Source organism: Symphalangus syndactylus, chromosome 5 (genome assembly GCF_028878055.3).
Source record: "Symphalangus syndactylus isolate Jambi chromosome 5, NHGRI_mSymSyn1-v2.1_pri, whole genome shotgun sequence".
Lineage (NCBI taxonomy): Eukaryota > Metazoa > Chordata > Mammalia > Primates > Hylobatidae > Symphalangus > Symphalangus syndactylus.
This window is the reverse complement of record NC_072427.2, coordinates 152773624-152792239: the sequence shown is the minus strand read 5'-3', so window position 1 is coordinate 152792239 and position 18616 is coordinate 152773624. Positions and strand designations below refer to the sequence as shown.

Here is an 18616-nt window from a genome sequence, read left to right as displayed (position 1 = left end):
GTGAAAGGCGCGCAGGGAAAATCCCGTCTCTTTCTCCCCCTCCATCGCAGAGACACCGTCACTCTCCACGTGATTTCCACATGGCGTGTTTGGTCGTCAGAGCCACTGTCTTTCCCCTGCCGTCAGCACCTTCCTTTAATTACTGAGATGGAACCGTCCAATGAGATGGTTTTTAAAAGAAGCAGGCAGCTTATAGGATTCTCCTTTCCACAGCTGCTGGGCTGATGCCATCACAGGGTGGTTCTTGTGTTTTGTAACCTTCGACATTTCCTTGGGCCCTTTCAGCAAAAAACTGATGCACATTTTAACTTCTCAGCTGTCATCCCAGTGTTTTCAGGTAGCCGCCGATGCATAGCAGGTAAGGTGTTCACCGCCTGCGGGCTGTGGTGTCTTGTGGCTCGGCTTGGGGCCCTTTGTTGGGGACAGCCTCCAAAAATTTCAGTGCCGGGCATACCACTGAGTGATGGCATGGCCGGAGTTGGAAGGCAGAGCATCGGCCGCCATCTGTGAGGCCATCCGAAGCGTGACCTCATCTCTTAAGGGGCAAGAAATCTTCACTGTGTCAAAATAAATACAAGCCAAAGTGTCTGCCTGAAGCAGGAACTCCTTCCCTTGGTTCCACTTCTTCCCTGTGTAGCCACCTCCTTCCCCTGCCATGGTCCTCCCAACCCTCCCACAGTTTAACATTTAATCTGCAACTTTTAAAGAGGAGGCTTCGTTCCAAATAGAATCCGTATCTTGTTCTTAAGATGATGACGCTTTGGGCTGCTCAAGGCCCAAGCAGTGGTGAAGGTGTGTAGAGGAGTTTGGTTTTTCTTAGGTCCTGAGATGGCCACGTGTAGCCCCTTCACCCCTCGGTTCCCAGGAGGATTAAGGGAGCCACTTGGCTGGCTGAGACCCCTCAACTCTGGACCTCCTGGAGGCAGAGGGGCTTGTAGGAGAGGACAAGAGGTCACCCTGGACTTATTCTGGAGCTGGAGTGGGGTTGCTGTGTACAGGTGTTGTGGGAGGGATGGCGGGTTTTTATCACACCACAGAGTGATGGAAGTATTCTAAAGGAGATGGTGGGGCTGCTTGCACAACTGTGTAACTTTACCAAACATCATGGAATTGTGTACTTACAGTGGGTGAATTTTATGGTATGGTGATGATACCTCAATAAAGCTGCAGATGACTCCCCATTCTCTGCATTCCACAGTGTCGCACTTTCCCTGGGGCAGTGAATGCTGCCAGCTGAAGGTGGGGGGTGGCATCAGAAAACCCTTAAAACAGATGAGTAAACACCACCTAACATCAGCTAATAAATCAGAGCATGATTCTGCCCCACGGAGAAACCCATCGCGAGTGCTGTGACCCGGCCTCCCGCTCCTTGCTCTCTACAGCATCTTGAAGCTGCAGCATCTCTGCAGATGCCCCGCTTTCAAAGTACATTCTCCCCTTGCTTCTTCCAGCCTCTCCTCCTGTGTCTACACAAATGTTTACTAGGCTTCTGTCCTGAGCCCTCTGTTTTTCGTCTTCTGCACTCTCTCTTTGGGGAGCTCATCCGTGTCCACAGATTTAAGTTTCCTTTCCAGGTAAATTGTTGCTAAGACTGACATCTCCAGTGCTAAGCCTTTCCAAAGGCCTGGCCCCATATTTCCTGCCTTGGAGAGGCCTGTGGACCGGCGCAGCGACCCCTGAGGCCTGCACATCATTACAACCCAAGAGAACTCCAACCGTGCAGACCCCAGCACCCCTGCGGATCTGATTCACATTTAGTAGTTCTGGGGCATGGTCTGGGGATGTGCATTAAAAAAAAATTCCTCATAGGGATGCCAATTATTAGTCAGCTTTGGGAACAACTGGCCTCTTGGGCAGAGCAAAATTTGAGTTGGACACACCTGACTTCAAATCTTGCCTTCTCCACTTTAAGATTAAGTCTGGGCTGGGTGCGGTGGCTCACGCCTGTAATCCCAGCACTTTGGGAGGTTGAGGCAGGTGGATCACGAGGTCAGGAGATTGAGACCAGCCTGGCTAACACGGTGAAACCCCGTCTCTACTAAAAATACAAAAACAAAATTAGCCAGGCATGGTGGCGGGCACCTGTAGTCCCAGCTACTTGGGAGGCTGAGGCGGGAGAGTGGCATGAACCTGGGAGGCAGAGCTTGCAGTGAGCCAAGATCGCGCCACTGCACTCCAGCCTGGGCGACAGAGTGAGACTCCATCTCAAAAAAATAAAAGATTGTCTGAATCTTAGTCTGAGGTTATTTAGTCTTTCCAAACCTCAGTTCCCCAGCTTGTGAAATGGAAGTGACCTCAGAGGGTTCTAGGGAAGAGTAGGGCGGGCAGTGACAATTATATGTGCCAGGATGTCTTGCCCATACCTCAGACAAGCCCCAAATAGAACTCATTCTCTCTCCCGCCACACGACCCTGTCCCACTGAAGAAAACAAAACATAGCCCAGGTGAATGCTGCTCCTTTTCTTTTCGCTTGGCCGGGTTGATGACCTTGCTGGCCTTGCAGTCACACAGAACCATCTCTGACATCTTCTTCCCCTTGCCATGCCCATCTGAGCAGGAATCCAGTCTTGGAGATTGTAATTTGCAATGCATCACATTTAGCTTTCTTTCTATTCTCAAAGTCATTTGTTTAGACTTCTTGTGCCTTAGTTTCTTCATTTATAAAATGGAAATAACAATAATGACAGTACCTACCTCATAGGGTTGTTGTGAAGATTAAATGAGCCAAAATATGTAAAGCCCTTAGGAGAGCGCCTTAGTAAGGGATAAGTGTTGGGTCTTGTTAATAGTGCTGTATACTATTGTTATTATTGTCATCATCATCATCCTTGTCAACCTAACCCAGGCCCTGTTGCCTTTTTCCTGGACTCTTACAGTCACCTCCTTCCTGCTGTCCTCCCTCTGGTCTCTCCTTCCACTGGTCTAGCTCGTGTGTGTGTGTGTGTGTGTGTGTGTGTGTGTGTGTGCAGTCATTTGCCAAACATCTATACCAACAGATAGGCACCATGATTAATAGGGAAGATAAAACTGTAAACAGATGTTTCAAATAGTGAAAGGTCTTATAAAGGGCCAGGGTGTCAGGGTGGAAGAACTGAGTCATTTTGCTCTAGAGAAAGGATTAATGGCAAGTTTCACATAGGTTGACATATTTGCATTGCGTCTCTCAAGAAGAGGATGCCAGAAGAGATACTTCAGGCTGAAGTATACTCATGTGCAAAGGCATGAGTATACATGTGGTCACATTCTTTAGGACCAGGGGAAGGGGTGCTGGTTTTGAGGGAATGAGAAGAGCCAGGTGATGGGGGCTTGATGTCCCGTGTAAACTGTTGGACTTAACTGCAGGTGAGGAGGAGGCTTGAAGGCTTTAACGGCAGAGGAGTGCTCTTGCAGCGTGAGGAAGATGGCTCAGACGGAGGCCTAACTGTTTGTGAAGAGAAAAAGAAAGCTTGCCAGAGTCCAGATGGTGGTGACAATAAGGATAGAGAGGGGGCAGTTGATTTAGGAGGCAAGCTTGCCTGGACGAGTAACCAGTTGGATATCATGGGTGGAGGAGAGAGCTGGCTCCCAGGATGGTGATATGAGGAGCCAGGAAAAAGACTTCAGGAGGAAGGTCATATTTGAGGGGCAGGGAATGATGCGTACGATTGGGGATTGTCAAGTGGAGGAGCCCGTGGAGCATGAGGTTGGAAATGTCCTACCGGCCGTCGACAGGGGCCTGCAGCCCAGGAGACTGTTTATGTTGAGGATGGAGACTTGGGGGCAATGGGGGGAGAGACACAAGGAGAAGCCGTAGGTATGGCCCAGAGCACGTGCATCAGGATGGAGTGGGAGGGTAGCAGTGACCACAGCTAGACCCTGGAGAACAGTGATGTTTGCAGAGGGTGGAGGAAGAGGAGCAAACGAAGGTCGTACACCACATGTCAGGAAGGCTTAGCCTGAGAGGTAGGAGGGGAACCTACTGAGAGTGGAGTCTTAGAAGCTAAGGGAACAGAGAGTTCAAGATATCCAAGAGGGGCTGGTTGGTAGTTCAAAAGCGTGGCTCATGGCAACTCAATGACAAGAGGATTGGCCTGACTGTGAGAAGAGCTGAGCTTAGGGCCAAAAGTAAGAGAAGAGGATATTGACCTGTGTCTGTACCCCTATGGAGGCCCTGAAGTAGTAGGTGCATGACAACGGTTTGCTGAGGTTCAATGCTTGAAACATTCCCATTGTTGTGCCAGAGTGGGATTCCCCAAATCACTTATGTACCCCGAAAATGAAGCTTGAGAAATCCTCCATTAGTTTCATAGCTTTAAAAAAAAAATAAAGAATTGCGATTTCAGAGCCCTACTCTGAGAAACAGCAAAGAAGAGATGCTGATGCACCTGCAGCAGTGGCTCTCAACCCCTGTGGCGTAAGATCATAGAGATGATTAAAAGGCATGTTCCCAGGCCCTGCTCCCAGAGATTCTGATTCTGGAGTGGGCCCTAGGAGTTTGAATTTTTAACAAGCTCCCCTGGGGTTCTGATGCAAGTGGTCCTGGGCTGCTCTTTGAGAACAGTGACCTAGAATGTTCCTTATGGTGTGATTGGATCCACCTTCAGCTCCCTCCGCAATCAGCTCTGTCTACCCACAAGTTCCCTTTAGGATCCAAGCAGAAAGACGACACACGTCAACTGCTGAGAGCTTTCCCACTCCATTGGGTTCAAGAATAATCTACTTAGCAAAGCACACTCACACTGTCACAGAATTAGAAAAGATTCCTCTTTTCACACACACTTGCAAATTCACATCTGTGCTTGTTCCTGCTCTCAGATTCCCTCGCAAACCCATCGGCTTCCACCCATTCGCTCGCAGGCCCTTTCCTTTCTCCCACTTATTTTTCTAACACTTTGCTTTCTTCTGTTTCCAAGAGATGAAAAGTATTCCAGAATAGAGTTTTTTTTTTTTTTAAAAGATCTCTCTCTCATTATTTAACTAAAAGTCTGTTGTATGCTCCATCTAACATATACTTTTGCACCAAAATCCATCATCTTTGTCATCTTTTCCTCATGCTAGTGAAGCATAATGAAAGCAGAACTGGGCCATGACATGACAATTCTTTCTTTAGATTCAGCACTGTTGTTGGCAATGCCACCTCTATGCAGCACATCATTTATAATATAGCAGCTGTAACCCCTGGCTACCAAGAGCTGTTACCTGTTAGGTAGATTGTCTGATGTCTGTTGAACAAGCTCTGCAAGCGGAGGCGACTCATTGTGTGTGGAAAGCTCCCTGTTCTCTGCATACCCTGAAGTCCGTGAAGACTTGGCTTGAGTTGAATGTTAAGAGAATATATTTGGCATTTGACCTTGTGTAAAGAACAGTGCATGTACTTTCTGGAGCAAGAGCCAGGCTCGAAGTGGAGGTGGAGAGAAGAGGGGATGAGGCCAGCAAAGGGATCATCTTTTGGCTTGGCTTTCTTCCTTCAGAGGGTGTGAGAGGAGAAGCCATCTGTCAGAGGAGCTTGAGCTAGACTAGGAGGAAGGTTGAGATGTCAGATTTGCCCATTTATTGGTGTAAAATGGGGGCAACCAGAGTTGCCTCATAACCTGGCTGAGAGGATTAAGTGAGTTAACATAAGTAGACTTCACAGGACATGCCCCGCACAGGCGAATGTGTGTTGCTCTTTGGAACTCTAAGCCAGGCTGAAGGCCCCTCCCCTCCGCCTGGTCCCTGGGGGGAAGTCAGGGTCATTGGCACCTTGTGCTAGCTTTGGCCTCAGAAGGGTGGGAGAGAAGAGACCGATACGCTATGCTTTTTGGCAGCTCTGACCCAGCAAGATAAGTGTCTATGTGCTCACCCTTGCCTTCTGACTACACAGGGAGAGAAGCTGGGATCCATTAATGGCTAAAGAAGAGCCCCAGAGGGAGAACACGGGTGGGGGACCCCACTCCCCCACCCTGGGCTTTGTGTGTCTCTTGCCAGTCCGCTCAGGAGGTGCCTGTCAGCCTGAGGTTCCCCCATTCCCATGCAGTGCTGGGTTGAATCACCCGACACAGGGCCCTGCACTTGGACCACCCCCGCAAGTTCTGAGATGCGTCTGAGCCCTATCACCGCCCCGTGCTTTGAGGAGTGAATGAAAATGCCAGTTTGGGTCCCCCTCCTCTCCCTGCAGTGAACTGTGTTTTCTTTTATTATCAGGTTTGCCTAAGAGTGAGAAGTATTTTTATAGGGCTTTCATGCATCAGCAATAATGATGATAATGAAATGAGCTTTATTATTGCTATCTCTTATGTGTTGTCCTAATGCAGCAGGTGTTAGGGTTTGCAGAAATGCTAGGGTTATAAAATACACTAATAGATAATTGCAAGGAACAAACCACATAGCTACTGTATCATGTACAAACACCCTGTCCTGTGCTGTGCAGTGGGGTGTGGAAGGCAGGGTGGAGAGCCTGTTTTTTGGATGAGAGAATGAGCTTGACACAGTACATTGGGAAAGTGCTTCTACTGAGTCAGGTCTCCCCCCAGATTTTTTGGCTGAGTGGGTCTGAGTGGGACCTGGGTGTGGGTGTGTCTTAAAAGCTATACTAGAGCCAGAGTTGCAGGCATTGACCTAGGAAGAGAGATCTGAACTGTGTGGCCTTAGGTCAGTCACTTAACCTCTCTGTTGGTATCTCTTTTGGCACGTGGAGTAGTAACGCTTGCTTAGTCATTGTAATCGCCTTTATTGAGTGACCACCAGGTGCGAGAGCTTTGCATGCAATGTTTCTAATCTCCACAACTGTAAAGTATGCTTTCTATTTATTTGTTTACTTGAGGGTAGAGAATGTATCCCTCTTGTTCACGGCTGTATCCCCAGCGCTTTGGCAATAACTGGCACACGTAAGGCTCTCCATAAATATCTGCTGAGTGAACCCTGGGTGAATGAATGGATCCTGTGAGGTGTTATCCCTTTATTTCAGATAAGAAAGTAAAATCTCAGAGAAGTAAAGTGACTTGGTAAGGCAGTGGCAGGGCGTAGTTGGAACTTAGGACTGTATGAAACCACAGCTTGGGTTCTTTGCTCTGTTCCCTGGGATGTGTAGGGTCGCTGTGAGTATCCAATGAGGTGTATGTGAAAATGTTTTAAATATTTAACACTCTGTAGCAGTATTAACAGATTTTTTTTTAAAAAAACAAAATTTGGTTCTGTTGCAAAATAAATTCAGTAAGTACCAAGTTAGCCAAAGGTAAATACATTATATTTTTATTTTGTTTTTGAGACGGAGTCACTCTCTGTCGCCCAGGCTGGAGTGCAGTGGCACGATCTTGGCTCACTGCAAGCTCCGCCTCCCGGGTTCATGCCATTCTCCTGTCTCAGCCTCCCGAGTAGCTGGGACTACAGGTGCTTGGCACCACGCCTGGCTAATTTTTTTGTACCTTTAGTTGGGAGGGGGTTTCACCGTGTTAGCCAGGTTGGTCTTGATCTCCTGACCTCGTGATCTGCCCGCCTCGGCCTCCCAAAGTGCTGGGATTACAGGCGTGAGCCACCGTGCCTGACCAGGTAAATACATTATTATAAGACTTCTCCAAGCCTTTAACACAATAGCAACAGACACTACTTATGAGTTCACACTATGTGCAGATGCTGTCCTAAGTGCCTTGCGTATAAATGCATTTAAACATGATTATAGCACAATGAGATGTTATTATCCCATTCAGTAGATGAGCACACAGAAGCTCAGAGAATGTAAATAATTCACCCTGTGAGATGTAGCCCTGAAGCAAAGTCATGGCCATGCAGAAGTGGGCGAGGCATCTCCCAGTCTGTGTTCTTAGCCATTCTGCTACAGCTGCCTCCTTGTGTGGTAAGGTGCTCCGTGAGTCCCTGGACCAGCCAGACAGCACATCACCTTTCCCACTCATACCATCACAGACATCTTGAAGAATGGTGTTCCCGGGCTCACACCTTTGGGAAATGTTGCTCTGTTAAAACCACAGAGGAGAAAACTGTTGCCCCAAGAACGATGCATTAGGAGAAAGGACAGAGCTGGAAACAGGATGAGACATGTTGCAAGGCTGGTGTAGGAAAGGAGCAAAGACAACAGGACTGTCTTCATCAGGAACATGGCATTTCAAGATAGATGGCAGCTTCTGGATGGGTTTGTGCTTCATCTCATGGTCATAAACCTGCAGAGAGCCTGGGGCAATCGTTTGACTCAGTGTTTACTCACTAAATATTTCAGAGAGAGGAGAAAGCATTGTCTGCTCTGTGTTTGCCAGCAGATGGGAAAAGAGAGATGATGATTTGAAGTCTAAATATGGTGACACCTCTTGCTCCAGTTTTATCCATCTTTATTCGTTTTTTTTGGGGGGGGGAATGTTCCAAATAAATTCACTGTTTATGTAATAGAACCCCTTTCATGTACCAAACTTCTTGTAATTTAAGTATATTTGAAGGAAGTCTTTCCAGAATATAAAATACAAATCCCTGGATCCCTAAAAGAAAAATCTGAACATATTTCATCCTTTTTCTGGGACTATACAATTCTTAGGAATTTCAATGATTGCACCTGTTGTAATGCTGGGATGCTGTTGAGAGAGCTAAGCAACCCGCACAGGGCCCCAGAACGTCCTGACCCGGGGAAGATTTGGGGTGTGCCTTTCACTCACCACCCTGTTGGGGTGTCAGCCTCCTCCAGCACCGGCCCGATTAATTTGCTCCCCGCTCTCCTGCAGGCTTGGGAACCAGTTGATCAAGTCCATTACAGTTACGTGCAAAGTTAGAGTAAATCGATTCTGATTGAGGACCTACGGGGCTTACTTATGAATAAAGTGTATTAGCTTTAATTTATGGGTTTTATAACATTGATTTTGGCTTCTTAGAAGCCATTTTTCCCCTTTATTCTCTTTGTTCTCTCTAGTTTCTGTATGATTGAAGTTGTTGGATTGGCGCCTTCTGACTAATAATAATAGCAGCAATAACATCAGCCCTTATGCTGCTGGCATTGCTCTGACTATGGTCTGTGTGTTAACTCATTTAGTCCCCTCGACTACCCCATGAGACCTTTCTTGTAATCACCCCATTTTAAAGATGAGGAAGGGGCACAGGGCAATGAACTAACTTTTGCCCAAGGTTGGATAGCTATGAAGCAGTGGAGCTGGGATTCCAGCCTGGGTGTGTGGCTCCCAAGTCTGTGCTTTTAAGTGCTATGCTGTGTGGCCCCCACCTAAGGTGTAAATGGGAGGGGTATTTTGCTTTGAATACGGTGCCTTAATTATCAGGCCTTCAACTAGAGTTTATGCAGTGTGTGCGCTTCTGTCTTTACTAAGAGGACCAAGGGAGGAGCAACAGTGAAGGAGGGAGTGAACGTCCCCAGGCTGGGTGGTGTCTTGTGGGGGGTCTTGGGGGCATGCCATTTGGAAAGCATAAGGGGTAGGCAAAGGGGAGGCTTTTTCATCTGCTACTACCTGAGAGGTAGGCTTGGCTTTGAGGCCATATTTTCCCATGGATCAGTGACTCATATTACCTGAGATCCTCAACCAAACAGGCCCCCAGGCCTCCTCCTAAATAGATGAGAATCTCTGGTTGGGTTGAGGGAACCCAGAATCAGCCTGACTTTCTGAGACAAGCTTAAAACTTGAGGGACCCTTCTCGTGGACTGAGTCCTTGGAAGCAGATCCTGGGAGCTGCCTGGGCCCGCATTTGAATTTGGGGCCTTCATGGGACCCCAGTCAGTGCTGGTGGTTGGCAGGGTTCAGAACGTAACATGTGGGGGACCCCATGGCGCCCCGCCCGGGTGACAGCAGTACCCCCTCATGCTGAGAGGCTCCACAGGTTCTGTCTGTGCACGCTAGGCCCCGCTGGAGACGTGGAAACATCAAAGAGCTACGGCCGGAACACCAGGATGTGGGATGGGTAGTAAGAGAGTGCTGAGCTGCATGTCATAGCCCTGGGCTCTGGTTCCAGTTCTACCTCTGCCTAGTGGCATGGCCTTGTCACTTCACTTCTCTGAGTTTTAGGTTTCTCGGCTGTGAAATAAAGATAATTCCTACCTCACTGAGTTATGGCAAGGGCAAATGAGAGTATAGATAGAAATGCTCTGCCCAGCTCTACCAAAAAAAAAAAAGTGTATATGTGTATATATATGTGTGTGTATATATATGTATATATATGTGTATATATGTGTGTATATGTGTGTATGTGTGTATATGTGTGTATATATGTGTATATGTGTGTATATATGTATATATGTGTGTATATATGTGTATATATGTATATGTGTATATATGTGTATATATGTGTGTATATATGTATGTATGTATGTGTATATATATGTGTATATATATGTGTATATATGTGTATATGTGTATATATGTGTATATATATGTGTGTATATGTGTATATATGTGTATATATGTGTATATGTGTGTATATATGTGTATATATGTATATGTGTATATATATGTGTATATATGTATATGTGTATATATGTGTATATATGTATATGTGTATATATGTGTGTATATATGTATGTGTGTGTATATATATGTGTGTATATATGTGTATATGTGTGTATATATGTATATATGTGTGTATATATGTGTATATATGTATATGTGTATATATGTGTATATATGTGTGTATATATGTATGTATGTATGTGTATATATATGTGTGTATATATATGTGTGTATATATATGTGTATATATGTGTATATGTGTATATATGTGTATATATGTGTGTATATGTGTATATATGTGTATATATGTGTATATGTGTGTATATATGTATATATGTGTGTATATATGTGTATATATGTATATGTGTATATATGTGTGTATATATGTATATGTGTATATATGTGTGTATATATGTATGTGTGTGTATATATATGTGTGTATATATATGTGTGTATATATATGTGTGTATATATATGTGTATATATGTGTATATATATGTGTGTGTGTATATATATGTATACATATATATATCTACACATACACACACATTAGCTGGGCATGGTGGCTTGCACCTGTAGTTTTAGCTGCTTGGGAGGCTGAGGTGGGAGGATTGCTCCATCCCAGGAGTTCAAGGCAGCAGTGAGCTGTGATTACACCAGGGTGATGGGGCGAGACCCCATCTTTATTTTTTAAAATGCTCTGGAAAAATGCAAAGTGCCATATAAACGTAGAGGCATTATGATCATTATTACTATTATGATTAAAACTAGACAGATATATTTGTCTCTAAAAGACTTACTGTTTTTTTCTGGCACATTCCTCTGTGAACCTTTTTCCTCAGCCTCCTCTCAAGATAACTTAGAGATGCAAAAGAACTAGAAGCCAAGTTCCAAATTTAGTTCTTGACCTTTCCAAGATGGGTGGTGAGTGGTGTGGCCGTAACCTGCCTGCTGCCAAGAGCCTGGCAGGGCTGCTGGGGTCCGGGAGCGCCAGGCCAGCGGACCCTGTCTTTGTGTGCAGTCCTGGAGCCGACACATTGCCTCACACAGGCGCCCCTGCCGGGAGCTCATGCAGGCCACTCCTTGTTTTCTCACTGGGTCTAGCTGAACTCCGGCACAGCCGAGTGTAGCTGCTGAGTAGCTGGTTTGGTGCTGTCCTGCAACTTGCAAACCCCTTCCTCAAATGCGTAGCAGAAATAATGGGAAAACCCCAGGGCTTTACCATCTGGGCTCTCGGGCACACAGTCAGAAACATGGCCTGGGGCAGCCTGTCTCCCCGGCATCTTTGAGTCCTGAGGAACAAGGTCAGGCATCAAGAATAAGGAAGGCCGGGATATCCAGGAGGAGACCTCATGTCTGGACCGAGGCTTCGTCATGTCTGACTGGAAGTGCTGTGGTCCCTGTGGCCAGGCCAGCCTCGCAGGCCTGGGGAGCACAAGCCTTGGTGTGGCCTATGCTTGCAGATGGATCCTGATTGTGTGGGGGAAGGCAGGTGGCGGATGCTATGCTTGAGGGCTGGGCTGTGTACGCAGCTCACAGTGTGGAGGTGCTTGAACCCTGGCAGTTGGGCACGGTTGATAGGGACGGGGCTTGTGGGAGAAGGTGTCGAAGGCCAGGATGTGGCTCCGAGTCCCACTTCTGCCAGACTGACCAGAGAGAGCAGGTAAGAGAGTGACCAGCAGCAGGCTGGGGTCACTTCCACGCTTCCTGCGCATCAGAGGAATGTTCCAGAGGTTATCCCAGAGAGAGGTGAAGCCCATCGTGGTCTTTCAGCCATACTCCGGGCTCCCCTTCCCCTTCTACCATGAGTGGAAGCAGCCTGAGCCCCTCATCAGAAGCAGATGCTGGAGCCATGCCTCTTGTGCAGCCTGCAGAACCGTGAGCCAAATACGCCTCTTTTCTTATTAAGTAACCCTGCCTCAGGTATTCCTTTGTAGCAACACAAATGGACTTAGACAATCCCCAAGGCCCAGACTTGGAGTCCCTTCTTGTAGGAAGTTTTCTCTGCTCCTCCATGACTGGCTTTGGTGCTGCCCTCTGTTTCCGTAGCATTCTAGATGACCCCTATCAAAGCACGTTTAGCCTCCTGCTTACTCATCTGCGTCTCTCACCGTATTTGTTTTCTAGCACTGCTGTGAAAATATCATGCATTTGGTGGCTTAACACAATAGAAATTTATTGTCTCACAGTTCCGGAGGCCAGAGTTTCAAAATCCAGGTGTCAGTAGCATTGGTTCCTCTGGGCTCTCTGAGGAGCGTGTTCCGTGCTCCTGCCCTGGCTCCAGTGTTGCCGGCAGTGCCTGGCATCCCTTGGCTTCTAGGTGCCTCACTCCAGATCTCTGCCTCCATCTTCACATGGCACGCTCCCCTGGGCGTTTGTCTGTCTGTGCCCAGATTTCCCTCCTCTGATAAGGACAGCAGTCATTGGATGAGGGCTCCTTCACCTTAATCCAGTATCACCTCATTTTCACATGATTCCATTTGCAAAGACTTTATTTCCAAATAAAGTCCATCTGCAGCTGTCACCAGCAGCGAGCCCTGTGCAAGAAGGGATCAGATCTACACAGATCCAGTGCAGTACCTGGAGTACAGCTGGAGCCTTGCGCGCGTCTGTGAGGGCCAGGCCAGGCTGTTAGAGTGTTTCTTAAAGGAAGGTGTGCTTCAGTGTGGATGCTGGTCCTGACTGGGCCGCTGCTCTTGCCTGTTAGCTCCAGACAGGGGGGACTTCTGTACCCGTTTACAGTATAGCTGCCTGAGGGACAGTGGCATGTATGGCAGAGGAGATCTCTTGCGCCCCTGAGGTCCTCCAGTTATATCTTAGTCCTGCATCTTAGCACCAATGCCTCCTCATTCTCTGCCTCCTCTGCCCGCTGGCCTCAGACATGCGCCCTAAAAATGGGAGGATACAGAGTGTGAACTGGAGGTGTGGGGGGTGAGGCCGCTCCCAGGACACAGCAGGCCTCATGTGACATGCCCTGGCTTCTGGCTCCCTAAGCACCGAGACCATCCAGGGAAGGGCTGGCCTCCTCCGTGGCTCTCAGGGTGTGTGAATCAGGCTCGGCAGCGGTCTCAGCAGGGACTTACCTCTGCCACAGTTCAGTCCAGACAGGATGAGCAGCTCTCGGTGGACCAGCGGTGACCCAAGCAGCTCCTGGTGCCATGTACCAGGCTGGGAGCTTTGAGGGTGGCCCTCCCTGCAGACCCCTCTCTCACTGCCCATGTGGCTGTGTGTTGTCATCATATTTTGGCAGAGAACCTGTCCCCTAACCAGAGAACCTCTGTCCTGGGACAGGGACAGGCCCCAGCTCACTCTGGGAACAGTCACGGTGGGAGGACAATTTTCAGAATGGTCGGAGACCCTCCAGCAAGAGGATCCATTGTTCACGACTGCAGGGTGATGCCTTTGGGATTGCAGACAAGGGCCTCCCAGTCACTTTTGGTTTCGCCTCTGTTCTTAACACAGTTCCCGAAACATAGAAGGCACTCGATGAGTATTTGCTGAATAAATAACTGAATGAATATGTGAAGAAGAGAAGCCGTTCATGGACTAGGGATTCTGGCAAGGTGTGGCATGGCTGAGAGAGCACCAGATGAGAGGCCAGGAGGCCTCCATCCCAGACCTCTCTCTGCTCCTCACCAGCTGAGTGACCTTGGGCAAGTGTCTTTGCCTCTCTTGACCTCTGTTTGTTCATTTTTCATAATCTAGGAGAGGAGTATATGTAGAGGATTCTTTTATGTTCTGTACATGCGTGGTCTTTTGCCTGACAAGTAGACCATTTGACTTGGTATGAGCACGTTCCTTCATGCATTCCTTCTGTCATATTTATTAAATGCCTACTGTGTACCAGGCTAGGTGCTGGAAATGCAAGATGTGCAGAAACAAGGGTGCACAGGGTCTCTGCCCTCACGGAACTTACGTTCTTATGATGCCAGTCAGTAAACAACTGGCAACTTCATACACGCGATGCTTTCAGAGCGTTGTGAATATTAATACTATGGAGAAAGTAAAGGAGATAATGAGGTGGAGACTTCCAGGGTAAGGGCCAACCTGGAGCCAGTAGGCAGGGAGGGTCTCTCTGAGGAGGTGGCACTGGGGCTGAGAGGTGGTGACAAGATGGGCTGGCTGTGGGCAGACCTGGGGAGGAGCTTGTGGGCAGGGGACAGCAGGGTCAGGACCCCGAGGTGAGCAGGGCCCACTGCGGCTGCTGCTCAGGAGGGAGATGGAGGACGTGAGTGGGGCTGGAGGGGCAGACGGGCTGAATTACGTGGGCCAGCATGCGGAGTTTGTTCTGAGTGTGACGTTGGCAGGTCTGTATGCTTCCCAAGGCCCCAGAGGAGCAGGAAGGATCTGGAGGAGGGTTAGGAAGGTAGCAGAGATGGGTGAGGGTTACAGCCTTGACTTTAGCATCCCCAGAGCGGTAGATGTGGTTGCCAGAGGGCCTGGCCAGAGCTCACTGGGGAAGAAAGCCCTGGACGGTGCAAGCTGCCATTTCTTGAAGGGAAGTCGGTCATGGAAACGTGTCAAAGGGACCTGCCAGAAGCTTCCGGGACACAAGCCTCCTGTGAAGTGTTTTTCCGTCTCTTTTCTGTACACTGTGGGCTTGGCCATCCAGCCTTCATTTCCCTAGCAACTTCTCTACATCCAGATCTGCAAGAGAACCCTTTCTGGTCACCCCGTAAGGGATGCAAGCTCCGTAACGAGCACTCAGGCTCCTCGCCGAGGGGGGCTGCGAGGTTCCAGAGGGTCGGCCCATGCAGCAGGCCAGTCCTTAGCGCCTCTGGCCCTGGGTAGACTTTGGCCTCAGGGGAAAGGAGCGTGGAGACAGAGCTCTGGACACCCAGATTGCTGTATATCTGACAGCGTTTGGCCCCCATCTATCTGGAAGTGGGGTGAGGCAGACTGCATTTTCAAGCTTAACCCTTTCCTTTATGGCAGCTGGGGTGGTGACCAGCCCTGTGTGGCCATAATAACCCAGCCTGCATGAGGATAGCATAAAGCGGAAGCCAGGCGGCTCTTTGAAGGGATGATATGGGAAGAGTACCCTCTCCTTTCCAGCATTCCTTCATCTGGGGAGCACTGCTTCCTTGGGACAAGACTCCGTATTGGGGAGGCAGCACTGAGTGGGGGGAGGTCCCTGGTCTGGCTGGGGACAGCCACCACCTGGCACATGACGGTGGCGAGGGAGCCTAATGCTTATGAGTGCTGCAGTGTGCAGCTCTGTGCCTTACACACGTCACCTCCCGCCATCTCCCAAGGACCACGTGGGGTGGATCGTACAGTTAGGCATGGCATAACAAGGGTCTGATAACGACAGAGCACATGTACGATGGTAGTCCCATAAAACTATCACAGAGCCGAAACCTCCCTATCTTTTGCCATCGTAATGGTGCAGTGGCACACGTTACTTACGTGTGTGTGGTGGTGTGGTGCTGTTGTAAACAAACTTACTGGGCTGACAGTCTTACCAAAGTCTAGCACAGACAGTTCTGTACAGTACACAATACTTGATAATAAATGACTGTTACTGATTTATGTATTTACTATACTGTACTTTTAACTGTTATTTTAGAGTATACTCCTACTTATTAAAACAAATGTTAACTGTAAAACAGCCTCAGGCAAGTCCTTCAGGAGGTAGCCATAAGAAGGCATTGTCATCATAGGAGATGCCACTCCGTATGTATTATTTTCCCTGAAGGCCTTCCAGTGGGACAAGATGTGGAAGACAGTGATATTGATGATCCTGGCCTGGGCTAATGTGTACATTTGTGTGTTAGTTTTTAACAAAAACCTTAAAAGTTAAAAAAAGTTACAAATAGAAAAAAGCTTATAGAATATGGATAAAAGAAAGTATTTTTGTACAGCTATACAGTGTGTTTGTGTTTTAAGCTAAGTGTTACAACAAAAGAGTCAAAAAGTTAAAAAAATTAAAAGGTTCATAAAGTAAAAAAGTTACAGTAAGCTAAGGTTAATTTTTAATTGAATAAAGAAAATATTTAATTTTTTTTTTTTTTTGAGACGGAGTCTCTCTCTATCACCCAGGCTGGAGTGCAGTGGTGCTATATCGGCTCACTGCTGCCTCCGCCTCCCGGGTTCAAGCGATTCTCCTGCCTCAGCCTCCCGAGTAGCTGAGATTACAGGTGACTGCCACCACGCCCGGCTAAGTTTTGTATTTTTAGTAGAGACGGGGTTTCACCATGTTGGCCCGGCTGGTCTCGAACTCAGGTGATCCACCTGCCTTGGCCTCCCAAAGTGCTGGGATTCCAGGCGTGAGCCACTGTGCCTGGCCTAGAAAATCTTTAAAATAAATGTAGTGTAGCCTAAGTGCACAGTGTTTGTAAAGTCCACAGTAGTGTCCTGTAATGTCCTATGCCCTCACATTCACTCACCACTCACTCACTCACACAGAGCAACTTGCAGTCCTGCAAGCTCCACTCATGGTAAGTGCCCTATACAGGTGCACCATTTTTTATCTTTTATAGATTATTTTTACTGTTCCTTATCTACGTTTAGACATGTTTAGATACACAAATACTTACCATTGTGCGACAGTTGCTACAGTGTTCAGTACAGTCTCAGGCACGGTCAGAGGCCTGGGAGCACTAGGCTGTAGCATACAGTCTGTGTGTTGTAGGCTGTGCCATCCAGGTTTGTGTAAGTGCACTCTATGGTGTTCACCCAACAACAAAATCACCTAACGACTCATTTCTCAGAATGTATCCCTGTCATCAGGAGATACAAGACTATAATTAGGGGTAAACTTTAAAGGACTTTGTTGAGAAGAGCATTCATGTGGGGTTTCCCGGATTTGGGTGGGTTGTGGTACCTCCTCTAGTGATGCAGAGCCTTCCTATGATTTTTCTCCCCGCCTTACCCCAATGCCCACCCTTTCGATTTGCTATTTCCTCTCTCCACCCCACCCCAACACCCAGTGGTATTTACATGCTATCTATATGACGTACGTTGTGTCTTTACTTTTTAGCTGCCTGAAGGCATTTGACTGTGAATTTTTAATCGCTGGTATTGGCAGCAGTAGGCTAGTTAGTTGATCTAGTCAAACAAAGATGAACTGATCCCTGCTCTGTTGCTTGTGGTCAGCACCATGTGGGCATGCAGGAGGACTAATCACTCCTGTGTAAACATTGAGAAAACAGAACTAAGACACATGGAAAAATTAGGCACTATCTGCAGGATTCTGACTGTAATGTGATTATTAGAAAGCCAATAAGGCAGTGGTTAGCATGAATCGGAGCGGTAGAAAGGGATTCCTTGGAAGAAGCTGGGCTTGAGTGCCATCTTGAAGGGTGCAGAGGAATTGTCTGGACCAGTGGTGGGAGTGCTGGGATTCTAGGTAGGAAAAGAAGAGACACCATTCCATGTGAAAGGTATCATTTTGACATATAAACACGGAACTTCCAAAGTTCAGTCTAAGATCATTCTTAGGGTGGTCTGCTTTCATTCATTCAACAATTATCTATCGAGCACCTATCATGTATGAGACACAACAGTGCTTAAAACACACACAGTTCCTGCCTTCATAGGGCATCCTTCTATCTAAGGGAGACAGGTATTCAGTATCTATTTACATAATTATTTATTCATTTATAACTCACCTCTAACATGTTTGGGTTTGGGGTGTGACTATGTTTGTTTTAAATTAATATTTTACGCATGCTACTGAAAAAACAAAACCCAAACTAATGATCACTGTATTTCATGGAAGCGGGGGCTGTCTCATGAAGATGACATGTGTCTTAAATTATGATTGAAAAAAATGTTTTAGGGTAGATTGTGGAGTTTTTCATCCTGCTAAAGTGATCCCTAAATCATAAAACTTGGGACTTGCTGAATGAAAGGGATAAAAGAGTGAGGAGGACCTACAGATTTTCATGGGGAGTAGATTGTGTCTGTTTGAAGTCAAGCCACACCTGTCATGAGGGATCAGGAGAGGCTTCTAGGAGGAAGGAGAACATACCAGGGAAAGAGCTGGGCAAACTTGCAACCCTCTGCTGTATTAGAGGTGGACAGGGGGGCAGCGCTATATTAGAGAGATTGTTAAACTGAAAACTCAATTAGCATGCACAAAAAGTGTATGTGTTTAAGGCTGTTTTAACTGTTGGGGAGATGCTGAGCTGCTAAGAGCTGCCTGCTGTCATTACCTATTAGCAAGACTTTAAATTCTGACTTGCTGAAGTCGTATTTCCCCCTGT

General features: G+C 47.4%; 1 protein-coding gene across 22 annotated transcripts in view; it reads left to right on the top strand.

The window, feature by feature from the left end:
• LOC129483539 (voltage-dependent L-type calcium channel subunit alpha-1C) overlaps positions 1-18616 on the top strand; it is a 630682-nt gene that overhangs the window by 65354 nt on the left and 546712 nt on the right. The window lies entirely within an intron of this gene.